The sequence below is a fragment of the Globicephala melas genome, chromosome 6, assembly GCF_963455315.2.
Source record: "Globicephala melas chromosome 6, mGloMel1.2, whole genome shotgun sequence".
Taxonomy (NCBI): Eukaryota; Metazoa; Chordata; class Mammalia; order Artiodactyla; family Delphinidae; genus Globicephala; species Globicephala melas.
Window position 1 is genome coordinate 35,816,651 of NC_083319.1, and position 14,575 is coordinate 35,831,225.

The 14,575-nt window shown below is 36.2% G+C and overlaps 1 protein-coding gene across 3 annotated transcripts in view; it reads right to left on the bottom strand.

The window, feature by feature from the left end:
• Positions 1-14,575, bottom strand: part of ZCCHC7 (zinc finger CCHC-type containing 7) — a 244,343-nt gene that overhangs the window by 56,014 nt on the left and 173,754 nt on the right. The window lies entirely within an intron of this gene.

A 14,575-nucleotide genomic window follows, 5' to 3' on the forward strand; every position in this document is an offset into this window, starting at 1 on the left:
AACAAAAAAACCTTCTATCTTCTGAAGCCCTAAATCCTCCCTTTTGTTAAGTTAGTATACAAACCTTTACCTTTGGCTATTTAGTGAGTTACTCATTACTGAGTGCTTCCACCCTTGGTCTTTTCTCCTGTAACTCTCTCTATTGTCAGTTAACTCGCAGGCCCCCCACCATTCAGACCCAAGTAGGTAGAAGAAAGGTTTTTCCTTCCAATATCAGTATTAACTGTGTCCCTGTGTCCGCCAGCTTCTCACTGTAACATTTTTATAAGGTGGACTCTGAATACTATCTCATGATTAGAGCTAGGAATTTAGCACTGTATTTTACAACATCAAAAATAGTGAAGTAAAAGAGCAAAAACAGAAGGCCAAATATCCAGAAGACAGTGACCAACCTAAAAATATAACTGTAAAAACCTACGGGGGTGGGAGCCCTACATTTTTCTTTATCAGCTGTTTTCTTCTCTTTGCACTGCCCCTTTACAAACTTGCAAATGGCTGCTATTCCCTTGGTCCATCCATGGCCAAGGAGGAAGGGACATATGACTAATGCAGAAGTTAAGGTGTCAACAAAGGACTGAAAGATTTTTTCTTCCCCCAAAGCAAAGATTTCCTCCTTCCTCCTATCTACTCTTCTTCTCTATCTCAAAAACACAAATTGAGCTTGACTCTTCTTTGAAAGGAATTTTGAAGAGACATGAAGTAATCTACATTTTCCCAGGCCTACCAGGAGTAAGTGTCTAGAGATACATTTTAAAATAAAATACCTTTACTAAGAAAACCAAGAGGCTGCTTTACAAAAAGACCAATCCATAGGAGAGCAGAGATGCTGTGCTGATGATTATTTCCTTTGTAAAATTCGGAGGCTGCATCCATATACTGAGAGTGGAGAATACATTAAATAGCAGCAGCTTCATCATCACCATCCATGCTATTATTCTTTCATTCAAAGGATTCATCTAAGGAGCATGCTTTGCTGTAACTTTCAAAGCTGCCTTTTGTACCTCCATGTCCTTCATCATTAAAACTCAAAATGACCACTTAGAATCACTTTAATTATAAAACTGGCTTAATATTGTCCTTAAAAAAGGAACTCCCAAACCAAGGAAATGCAAAATAGCAACTGTTACCACCCCCAAACTCCAATAAATTTACACATGAACAGAGAATATTGAAAGAAGGAAAGGTTTACAAGGGAGATCAGCTCCATTTAGATTGTTTTAACATACCCGTGGAATTCAACAATATTCTAGGTTACATACTAACTCCTCCTCGACAAGCTACAGTATATTCTTACTGTAGAAAATTTGTCAGCAAGTACACAAAATAGGCTTCAATTACAAATGAAATCAGATTTCTGGGTGGTAAATGAAGTAAAGACATCACGAGGAAAATATAAGTCAACTCTTGGCCCTACTCATGGTTCAGTTTTGGTTCTACCCTAGCAATAACTGACTCTAATACCTATCCTGTTTGCTCCTTAACTCCAAATCCCAACCTAATGAAAGCTTTGTCTAAGAGCAACTCATTACAACTTCCACCGGCAGCCAATTCTCCACTTTGCTCAATTTCTGGTAAGGGACTTGTCAGAAATGTGGGCTCCAGACTTAACCCTATCTCTTATTTGCTGTGTGGCGTCGGGCAGGTTATTTACCCTCTCTGGGTCTGTTTAGTAATGGGTTGGATAAAGTGGTATCCATGGTATCTTCTAGCACTAAGTTTCTGTGATTCTATCAAATTTTCATTCATTACTGGAATCAAATACATTGTTACTTAGCCTACATTACCTAAATCCTCCAGGTCTTTGCAACCAACACAGAGTGTCTTGCCTTAAAGACAACTTCCCACAGGGCCTGGGAGCACCCATCTTCTATGTGTGTACCAGCCAATGCCACAGAACATAAAATGGGATTGCCCTAAAGTGTAAAATTAGGACTGCCCTAAAGATGCCTAATATCAACTCTTACCTGCTTTATAGCCTTGTCTTGCTAAGATCCAGGACTATGATTCTTTTCAGACTTTAGAACTGTAATCAAAACAATAACTGATAACTCTCTTTGCATTAAATTAGCTGTTTAACAAACATGTATTGAAAGGTTACAATAAGCAAGGTGCTATAGGGTAAACAAAACTGATAAGAGCTTATAACTTAGGCAAACACAAAAATATAAAAAGAAAAGGAGTAGGAGAGAACCAAACAAGATACTATGGTAAATTCAGAGGAAGAGCAGATATCTGAATTTAGGGAGAAAGGGGAAAAAAGTCACAGAAGGCTGTGCCATAAAAGAAAACTGTATTGAGGTATAATTTACATATTATAAAATATACCCACGTAAAAAATACAGTATGATGCATTTTGACAAACGTACACACCTGTGTAACCACCACAAAAATCAAATGTAGAACATTTCCATCATCCCAAAACGTCACCTTGAGCATATTTGCAATCAGTCCCCCACCCGAGGCAACCACTGATTTGCTTTCGCTCACGACAGGTTCATTTTGCCTGCTCTAGGACTGCATAGAAATAGAATCATACATTATGTACCATTTTGTATATGGCTTCTTTCACTCTGAATATTTGTGAAAGTCATCATTCATGTTGTTAGGTAGTAGTAGTTTGTTCCTTTCTTACTGCTGAGCAGTATTCCACTGTGTGGCCACAACAATTTGTTTAGTTGTTCATCTCCTGAAGAACATTTAGGTTGTTTCCAGTTTTTTACAATTATAAATAAAGCAGCAATAAACATTCTAGTGAGACTCTTTCTTCTTACTTGACATAAGTTTTCATTTCCCTTGGGAAAATAGCTAGGAGTAGAATTATTAGATATGGTAAGTATGTCTTTACCTTCATATGAAACTGGCAAATTTTCCCAAAGTGATTGTATCATTTTACACTCTTATCAGCATTGTATGAGAGTCCCAGCTAGCTTCATAATCTCACCAATACTTGGAATTTCAGTTATTTATTTAAAAAAATTTTATTGATGTATAGCTGATTTACAACACTGTGTTAATTTCTGCTGTACAGCAAGGTGAATCAGACATAAATATATAGCCACTCTTTTTTACATTCTTTTCCCATATAGGTCATTACAGAGTATTGAGTAGAGTTCCCTGTGCTATACAGTAGGTCCTTATTATCTATTTTATATATAGTAGTGTGTGTATGTCAATCCCAATCTCCCAATTTATCCCTCCCCACCTTCCCTCTTGGTAACCATAAGTTTTTTTCTATATCTGTGACTCTATTTCTGTTTTGTAAATAAGTTCATTTGTACCATATTTTTAGATTCCACATATAAGTGATACCATATGATATTTGTCTTCTCTGTCTGACTTACTTTACTCTGTATGATAATCTCTAGGTCTATCCATGTCACTGCAAATGGTATTATTTCATTCTTTTTTATGGCTGAGTAATATTCCATTGTATATACATACCATATCTTCTTTATCGATTCATCTGTTGATGGACATTCAGGTTGCTTCCATGTCTTGGCTATTGTAAACAGTGTTGCCATGAAGACTGGGGTGCATATGTTCTTTCGAATTATGGTTTTCTCTGGATATATGCCCAGGAGTAGGATAGCTGGATCACATGGTAGTTCTATTTCTAGTTTTTTTAAGGAATGTCCATACTGGTTGTACCAAGTTTGGAATTGTCAGTCTTTTAAAATTTTAACCTTAGAATGGGTGTGAAGTAGTATTCATTATGATTTTAATGGGCATTACTCTGATGAATACAGTGAATAAAGCCAGTTTTACTGCCTCCTTTCCAATCTGTATGCCTTTTCCTTCTTTTTCCTACCCATTGCCTTATGCAGGACTTCCATTATGATACTCAATATTAGTGGTGACAGCAGATAATCTTTGCTTTGTTCCCAATTTTAGGGAAAAAACATTCAGATTTTCACAATTAAGTATACTGTTTGTTGTAGATTTTTCATAACAGGTTGAGGAAATTCCTTTCTATTCCTAGTTTCCTGAGTTTTTAATATGAATGTGTGTTGAATTTTATCAAGTACCTTTTCTCTATCAACTGAGATAGCCCATGGTTTTTCCTCTCTCTCTTAATACAGTGAATTACAGTGGTTTCATTTTCAAATGTTAAACCAACCTTGTATTCTGTGATTAACTCCACTTGGTTAGGATGTATTATTCTTTAGAATATGCTGCAGAATTCAACTTGCTTTTATTAAGAATTTTTACATCTGTGTTCATGAAGGATATTGGCTTATACTTTTCTTATAATGTCTGTCTGGTTTTGATATTGGTGTAAAACTGGCCTCACAAGAGTTCGGGAAGTGTTGGGAAGAGTTTGTGTAGGACTGGTATTATTTCTTCCGTAAATATCTGATAGAATTCACCAGTGAAGTCATCTAGGTTGGAGTTTTCCTTGTTTGTGGACCAAGAATTTTACTTGTAGGAAGGTTTTAAAACAGTAATTCCATTTTTTAAGTAGATATGGAGCTATTCACATTTTCTATTTCTTCTTGGGCCAGTTTTGATAATTTGTGACTTTCAAGGAATTTGTCTAAATTGTTGAAATTATTGGCATAACGTTGTCCATAATACTCTCTTATTCTTTTCCTTTGAATAATCTAATTTGTACTTATGCCTATTCAGTAAATTTTTTATCTCAAATATATATTTCAGCTCTAGAAGTTCCATTTGCTTCTTTTTTATACCTCTCATTTCTCTTATTCTATTTCTCCCTTCCTTTAAATTTCAGAGTACATTTTTAACAGCTGTTTTAAAGTCCCTGCTGCTAATTTCATATTCTCTGTGATTTCTAGGTTTGTATCACTTGACTGATTTTTCTCCTGGTTATGAGTGACATTTTCCTGCTTTTTTGAATGCCTAGTATTTTTTTTTTCCCCTTGGTTGCTACTGAGGTACACTGTTGAGTGTCTTTTTTTTAATTAAAAAAATTTAAAATTTATTTATTTATTTTTGGCTGTGTTAGGTCTTTGTTGCTGTGTGCGGGCTTTTTCTAGTTGCGGTGCGAGGGCTTCTCATTGCTGTGGCTTCTCTTGTTGTGGAACATGGGCTCTAGGCATGTGGGCTTCAGTAGTTGTGGCACGTGGGCTCAGCAGTTGTGGTGCACGGGCTTAGTTGCTCCGCGGCATGTGGGATCTTCCTGGACCAGGGCTCGAACCCATGTCCCCTGCATTGGCAGGCGGATTCTTAACCACTGTGCCACCAGGGAAGCCCCTGTTGAGTGTCTTGATTTTTTCTTACTTTAAAAAGTGTGAGACTCTGTTTTGACACGCAGTTAAGTAATCTCCAGATCAGCTGACACTTTTGAGACTTTTAAAGCTTTGCTAGGGTAGGTCCAGAGTAGCTTTTACTTAGGGTTAATTAAGCCCTACTACTAAGATGTATCTTAGTAGTGGGGTCACTACTGAATGTCTAGGGTGTTTAACACAGTCTCTCCAATCTGGCAAGTAAGAACTCGGGTTAAGTTCTGGGAATTGTTTGGCTTCCAGTAGGTTTTTGTCCACGTCTAGTGGAGTTCTGCCCTATCCATGGGCAGAGAACTCAGTATCCTTGGTATTCATCGGTACACCCCAACGCAGATTTCTGGAGTTATATCCGTTTCAGCTCTCTCTCTCTCTCTCCAGTACTATGCCTCACAAACTACAGCTTCTTTAGCCTCTCTGAACTCTGATCTCTGTCTTCTCATCTTAGTGAGATGGCCATGTTGTGCCTGGGTTCCCTTTCTTAGCACCATGATGCAGGTTGATTGTAGGGTGCACCTCCTTCATTTCCATATTCTCATGTATCATGGTCCAGTACTGCCTGCTGTTCAATGTCTGAAAATGTGCTAATTGATCTGTAGTTAAGTCAATCCACTAAAATTTTTCATTTCATTTTTTCATTTCAAATATTGTATATTCCAGCTCTATAGGTTCCCTTTGGTTCTTTTTTATATCTTCCATTTCCCTTCTTATTATATGCCTCTTTCCCTTTAAACCTCTGTATATTTATAATGTCTGTTTTAAAGTCCTTGTCTGCTAATTTCATCATCTCTTGTCAGGAGGGCAAGTCTGGTATAAGTTAACACAATATGGCTGGAAGCAAACATCTTGAATAGGATTTTAACAGGTGATGAAGGACACAAGTAAAAAGGAAAGGCACAAGCAACATAATGAAAGAGGTAAAAGGATACAGCAAACAATACAGGTTGATTGGAACAAAGGGTGTGATAATTCCTTTACTAAGAATTTTCACCTTTTTATATATAAAGAATACTGAGAATTAAAATATTATTACTTAGAATAAGCTTTTTACCTGAAACACATAGGAGGACTTACTAATTAATATTAAATCTATTCTTCCAACTAAGAAATTTTACTGATTAATATTAAATCTATTCTTCCAACTAAGAAATTTTCCATGTCTTTCCTCTTTCAGTTTAACTTTAAAAGTCTTGACTTCCTACTGTGTGGAGCTTTCCAAGGAATAGTACATCAGGCTTCTTTCTGCCAGAGTAGTACTCTTGAAAGCAGAGATAGTAAAACAGTATTACAGGGTGGTTTTGTTAATACTATGCAAGAAACAGAATATTTCCTGTCTTTTGAAATAACTTCAAGACAAAAAAGCAAACCTCAAAGAAAAGTGAACCCATAAGCTTACACATTTTACACATTTTCTCCTATTTCTGGAACTATTCTGCTATCTTTATTTCTCCGTTCCTCCTTTCCCTCCTTCCTTCTCTCTCTTTCTCTCATGCATAAACATCTTTCAAATTTATATGGTGATGGTGACTTACAGTCTATAAATTGTTTAAAATACATATTTCATCTTCAGAACAATCCTGTATGGTTACACAAATGTTCATTTTTAAAATGTGTGTGCTTTCTACAAAAAATTGCAATTGTTGCTTTTGTGAAATATAGTGCTAATGTAGCTACTTACCCATAAGACTGCACTCAGTTTTCAAAGGATCTAAGGAAGAGTTTGGGCTAGATTTCTGAGGAGTAAAGCCAGTTCATGCTTTGCTTCAATTATACTTAGTCTGCCTAAATTCTTGTGGGTGGGAATTGGTGAAGATCATCTCTTTGCTGGGAAAGCAGGCACAATTATAGAGCTGGTTCTCTCTACCTTTCGGGATAATTTGACAGGAAGTAGGAGTTAGTGAAATGTTTTTCGTAAGATCACCAAAGATTATAGAAGATTTCACTTCAGCATATCTAGTTGGTCATTTTCAGTACAGGAGCCAGGTACTAAGAAGAATCTTTTCCTGAGCCTAATACACTATAGCCCCTTCTTACACGGAAGCCATAGGTGCCTTACATTTTCTACATATCCTAATTTCTAACATCTAAAATTTTAAGTCTCATTACAATTCAGTGAAGAGGTATATATTTATGATTTTCTCCACATACAATGGACTTGAATTTAATATTCAGCAAAGTAGATATAAGAAGTTATTTTGCTACTACTAATTATTTAAGAACGTAAATGTAATTTTCCTCAAAGTATAAAATGTTTTCATTTAATGTAGCGTTGAGTTAATTTTCAACAAATATTCACTGAAAATCTCTCATGTAAAAGACAGTGTAGGAGAGGGAAGGATGACTAAGACATGGTGCTTGCCCTCAAGGAACTTATCATATAGTAGAGTAGTATGTACTATCTTGGGGCTAAAGAATCTAAAAAGTATTACTGTGTTAAGTAAATAACCATGATAATCTCATTTTTTAAAAATAGGGTGGGACGTCCCTCATGGCACAGTGGTTGAGAATCCACCCGCCAATGCAGGGGACACGGGTTTGATCCCTGGTCCAGGAAGATCCTACATGCTGCAGAGCAACTAAGCCCGTGTGCCACAACTACTGAGCCTGCGCACCACAACTACTGAGACTGCGTGCCACAACTACTGAAGCCTGCAGGCCTACAGCCTGTGCTCCACAATAAGAGAAGCCACTGCAATGAGAAGCCCACGCACCGCAATGAAGAGTAGCCCCCATTCGACGCAACTAGAGAAAGCCCATGTGCAGCAACGAAGACCCAACACAGCCAAAAATAAATAAATAAAATTAAAAAATTTTTTTAAAAATAAGATGATTTAATTAACATGAAGTTTTTAAAAAGATTGAAAGTCCTCTATTATTTGGGATATGGGTTATTTAACAAGAAATACTGAATTCTACCAATGATCAATTAATTAACTTAGGATGACTGTGTCACCAAAACAGTCTTCATACAATATTAAGTATGTCAGTTCTCTAGCAACTGTTTTCTCTCCAAATAATTGGTGAGTCTATAGACAGGCTCACAGATGCGGACTGGGAAAAAAGAGACAATGGTTGGTATATACCTGCAATCCCTAAGGAACCTAGATTTGGGGCATTCTCAATACCTTTTCTCTCACTTGCAGTATAGCGCCAAAACTCTGGCTCATATGACATGGCATTCTTTCACTACATTAAAACACACTGAGGGACTTCCCTGGTGGTCCAGTGGTTAAGACTCCGTGCTTCCACTGCAGGGGGCGTGGGTTCAATCCCTGGTCAGGGAACTAAGATCCCACAGGACGCATGGCACGGCCTTAAAAAAAAAACCAAGAAAACAACAACAAACAAAAACCAAAAACCCCACAAAACATAAAGAATATCAATTGAGGTTAAATAATTTGGCAGTTATAGCATAAAAGACAAATCAACCATATTACATTTCTAAATTTATTGCCCACACTCCCTTTTTATATACCTAACATTTTAAACTAAAAGGTCCTACTGTTTGTAATTTAACACTTCTAGTGCTTCCCTTTTCTGTACTTTTGGTCATTTTATTCCCTTGATCTTCAACACCATAACCCTCTTTGCCCAATTTTCTACCTAACTCAGTCCAATTTCCATGATTATAATTTTTTTTTTTTTCCCTGCAGGGTTGCTTTCCCTCCAGAGGCTGGGGAAGATCCATTTCCTGGCCTTTCCCAGCTTCTAGAAGCTGCCTTTACCTTCAAAGCCAGCAGCAACACTTTTTTTTTCTGGCTACACACACGGCTTGTGGGATCTTAGTTACCCAACCAGGGATCGAACCTGGGCCCCTGGCCATGAGAGCACAGAGTCCTAACCACTGGACTGTCAGTGAAGTCCCATGATTATAAATTCTGAATATTCTGTAAGGCTCTGCTCTTCACATTTAATGAGTATATGGATAATATTCAGTACATTTCTCATTTGACCTCTGTGAGCAGTCAACAATTTCTTGGCTGATATAACAAGCTACTTTCCTAGTTCTTGTTCCCCTTTACAGTTTCTTCTTCCTTCAGTGGCCACTTGGTATATTCCATTCTTTGTCCTCATTCTCATTCTACATTCTTTGTCCCAGGTTGTCATACATGGCCATTGAGAGAACCACCAAACCTGTATTTCCAGGCCCAATCTTTTCTTGAGCTCCTGATCTATGGGATATTGGGATTAGATATCTTATAGGTAACTCAAACTCGTAATTACTAAGAATAAATTCTTTACCTTCTCCCCATTCCTTGCATTTCTCTCTTAAAAACAAACCCTACTTCTCCTCCTTGTATATTCTCTCAATAACTTGTACCACACTTTATTTTCCAAATCAAAACCTCAACTCTTCCCTTTCACCTTTCATACAATTGCTCACCAAATCTATTCATAATAACCTCAATGCCATTAGGCTGACCCAGAGACACTTAATTTCTCACCTAGATTATTAAAATAATTTCTAACTATCTCTAGTACCACAACCCATTTTTGCCTTCCTCTGTTACTGGAATAATGTTTCTTTTTCTTTCTTTTTTATTTAGGGTTTTGGTTTTTTTTTTTAGGTATAGCTGACATATATTAGTTTCAGGTGTATAACATAACGATTTGATATTTGTATATATTGTGAATGAAATAATGTTTCTAAAGCAGAAATGTGAAAACATTCTGCCCTGAATGATCCCTCAATGCCTGCAGAATCAATGTAAAACTCCTCTGTATGTCACACAGTGCCTTCCAAGATTTGGCCCTTACCTATTTCTCTGGCTTCACCTTCCTGATGCCAATGCTTCAGCTATGCCTAATACTTTTCCCAATGTGTCCTCTTGTTCTCTGCAACTATGCTTATGCATGTATTCCCTGGAACACAAGCCAACCCCAATTTCAACCACTTGGAACTAGGACTTGGTCTTCAAGTCTCAAATCATGTGTTACCTCATCCATTGATGTCATCCCTGATAACACCTCAAAAGCACAGATGATCACCCTCAATTTTGTAACATCCTGGACTTTAACCTTGTCATTTCTATCTTTGTATCATCCACACACCAAAGCATGATTCCTTAGTTGTCGTCATAGGTACTCATGTTTACTGAATGAATTACCTAAATAACATTTCCTCTTTTGAATTCATTCGGTAGAATTATTTTCTCTCTCACTCATAGTCTAAAGCAGCTTATTTGTATCTCTTAGGCTATTGAGAATTTCTGAACTTTGTATTAAGACCTATATTAATAAATATTTTATTTCCATCACAAAATTGTAAGTTCTACCTAACTATCCAGTTATCAGCATATCTTGCATACTGTGAATGGAAAAAATTTAAAAGAAAAAGGAAAGAAAAGGAAGCATATGTAAACATGCTTACATGTATGCTCACACAAGTAAACACTGTTCTGAACTGGGGTACATTAGCCAATAGATAATTTTATAGATTGTCATTGTATAAATAAAAGTTCAATTGATAATTCTCAATGGCTAAGGAAAAAACTTGGAATTTCTGTAGAAAGCAACTCTAGAAACTAAAAAAGAACTTTAAAAAAATCACTGTTATCAAATAAAATTACTTGGCAGACACAGGATTCACATGTAATCTAAGATAATTGGACATTTATAGATAATCCTGCCTGAGCTAGCCAGGGTTTACGGATTAAAGATCACAAAGATGAAGCTGCAAGATATTTGTTATATTCTTTCCTGAGCCTAACTCCACTATACCAGATTTCCCCCTGGGATCTTCTCACTTTTAATAAGCAACCAAATCAGCCACAAATGAAGTTACTATTCCCAACTTCATCAGTAGCATCTGTTATTTCAACGGAAACTTTTGAAATACACACAATGCCACACGCAAATCCCCTGAGGGCTGAGCCACTTTATTCACATGTATTCTTCTCAAACTGCTCTTTATTTCTGTCTTGGTTTTCTCTTATTTATACTTTTCCATTTAACACTGGTCACAAAACCATTTCGTCATTAAATTTTTGCATTGTGTAACTGGCAATAGTTTAAATAAAACAATTTTAGTAGAATTTGCAAGTCAGGCATCAAATTGTTCATCTTATTTTAAATCATATTAAATTTACCAGAAATTTTATATTTTTAAGTGTGTGTAAATGATAAATGGGGATTTATCTTTTCTTTTTTTAGAGGTATAGGAGGAAGAAGAAAGAGGAAATAAATACAGGTGCTTAGCACAGGGTTATACAGAGCTCTTGCAAAGTTTATCAGTCATATAAAGGCTTTTGTGTATCCCCAAAGACACACACACACACACACACACACACGCGAGTTCCCTCTCATCCCCCATTCCCTCCACCCCAAGGATTTAGTCAATAAACCACCTGCTTAAGAAATACTTGTTTAGAAATAAAAGACTCCTCAAATTACACTAAGTAACAAGAACAGAAAAGGAAAAAGTATCAACAGAAACAGTAAATATGGTGGGATTATGGGAGTTGTTTTTTCTTCTTTTAAAGATATCTACGATTCCTATTCCCCACTTTCACCCTTTCCTGTCCAAAATATACAATGTGGACATTTGAAACATCTGTAAAATGACAAGCACATATAAAACACATCCAGATTTAATGAAGAGGCTACTTTTTTAAAGATATTATAGGTTTCTAGAGAAGATTTAAAGGCCATATAAATTTGGTATCTACCTGCTGGTAAAAATTTAATACCAATCTGTAAGCTATATTCTTTCAGCCATCCTTCTATTCAACATTTGTCTCCCTCCCAAATCCTTTTTCTTTTTCTTTACCTATCATTAACTTTGCGTGTGAGTACATGTATGGTCTTCAATGTCTGGTTCTCTCTTCACTCTCTCCTTGGTGAAATAAGTCACTCCAAAACAATTCGTTTTTACTATTTTGGGGGCTCATATTTTCTTCAAACCTCTCTCCAGGCCTTAAGAACAAATATGTCCCGGCTTACATTTATAACTGTTTACAGGATGTATCACAAACATTTATATTACAGTCATTGCAAACATAACATATCCGAAGCACTACTCATCTTTACAACCCCACTTGAAACTGGCTCTCTTTCTTCCCTGCTGTTATTAATGACTCAAAATATAGGTTTGTTTTCATCTTAAGCCAATATTTCACCCCATTATCCAATCAGGCCAGGTCTTAAATTCACAGTATATTTCTTTAAAATGTCTTTCCAAGCCAATACGTTGGTTTCCTTCCAGTCATCACCATTTGTTCACCACCTCAGATCTAGGATTTCTGCATTGTCCCCGTGCCTTCAACTTCAATTGCTACATACCAGATAAGTTTTCTCTTTAAATTCATAATTTCCTATTTTATTGCTAATTTTTATCAAAGTAATACATGCACATGGTATTAAAAACTCCAATAATACTTTAAAAAGTGTAAAAACAGCAATTCTCTCCTCCCTACTCCAGCTCCCACTCCCCAGAGGCAAGCAGTTTCAATTCTATTTCTTTTGGTATTTATCTGCATACTTCTAAATAATGTTCATCCTGATATTTATGGATTTATCTATTTTATGCATTAATATCTAAATTCCTAATAAAGTAAAAGGGGGTTCAGTTTTCTTGTAACAATCTATCTGACTTTCTTTTCCCTCCATCCCTCTTCTCAGGTTAATATTCAATTTACGGCTGTGTGGTAGTACACTGTTTCTCCTCTGATACAATTCTTTAATTTTCCTGTATTTAATACTGCCTAGCTGTTTCAGTTACCTGCTCTGAAAAGTCTACTTACTACCATGCCAGCCACTAGCACCTCATCTCTTTACAAGGCCAATGTTTAGTTATCTTCATATCTCCAGTATTAGAGCAGCGCCTGCTGCATTATACTAGGAAAAACAGTCATCACCATTCATCACCTGGGTCTAACAGACCCTTTAATAATTTAAGTCATTTTACAAATAATTTAAAGAGAAAGTGATAGAAAAACAACTTTATTAGAAATCTTAATAAGAATTTAAACATGGCAAACCCCAATTTTTATTTTATATTTTCCTATTTTGAAGTTAAATATACCTGAAATGGATAACATCCTAGAATACAACTAACTGCTCATCAATTGTCATGTATGAACTTGGAACACACCCATTTTGTAAATATTAATACCAGATTTCAAATATATCTCTTTTTTGCTCCATAATTACAAAACGTTTTTACTTTTAGATTTATAACCACCAATTAGAATGACCAATCCATTCAATTATTTTCACTTCCATATCATCTATTTCCTTCTAGTACCTCTGCATACACATCTGCCTTCAGCATCTGTCCACTTGAAACAAACCATATCAAGTGAATTGTGGTACACAAATATCATAAAATATGAAATAATACAGCCACACATCCTTTTATCAAAGCATGACGGTACAGATTCTTGTCATAAAATATTGTGTGGCAAAGAACTTCCTGTTGTTTGACTGACTAGATGAGAATACCCTATTTCCTTTCTGTACTTAGAAATACATTGTTCATTCACCAATTCTTAAGATTAAGAAAATTCATCTGTGATATCCTCTAAAAAAATCATAGTCTGAGACTTCACTTAAAAGGCCAAGTTCATCACATCATTAACGGCTGGGTACTACAACTTGTCTCTTTGCATTCATGTTCTGATTCATCTAATAACTGTGAAATGTCTTCCTCTGTTAATTTTCTTCTATTTGCCAATTTGGGCAGAAAATGTAAAATTCCGAATTTTCAACTGTGTTCAATGAAAGCTTAAAAAGATGGTGCCTCCAGACTTCTTTCATACATTCATGAAAGATAATGCAATACTTTGGGCATCAAAATAAGGAAACTGGGCTTCCCTGGTGGCGCAGTGGTTGAGAGTCCGCCTGCCGATGCAGGGAACACAAGATTTGTGCCCCGGTCCGGGAAGATCCCACATGCCGCGGAGTGGCTGGGCCCGTGAGCCATGTCCGCTGAGCCTGCGTGTCCAGAGCCTGTGCTCCACAACGGGAGAGGCCACAACAGTGAGAAGCCCGTGTACCGCAAAAAAAAAAAGTAAAAAAAAATAAGGAAACTGAAGGATGATGAAACAGTGAAGATTTATTTCACTCTTACATCATCATTCTAGGCAATTCCCTCATTCTTCTGTTGTTTTTTTAAATTAGTTTTTTTAAAAATTAGTTTTACTCTTTTTTAACATAGTTGGAATAATTGATGAGTAATGATAAAATTATTCTTAGGATGATGAAATAGTAAAATGTTTTAAGATATGGCAAAAATAAGATCACTAGGATCCCATGATGTATCTTAGATTTATAAAAGGAACCAATGGGTCCACTTAGTAATCCCTGAGATAGAATGAGTTTTATTCTATTAA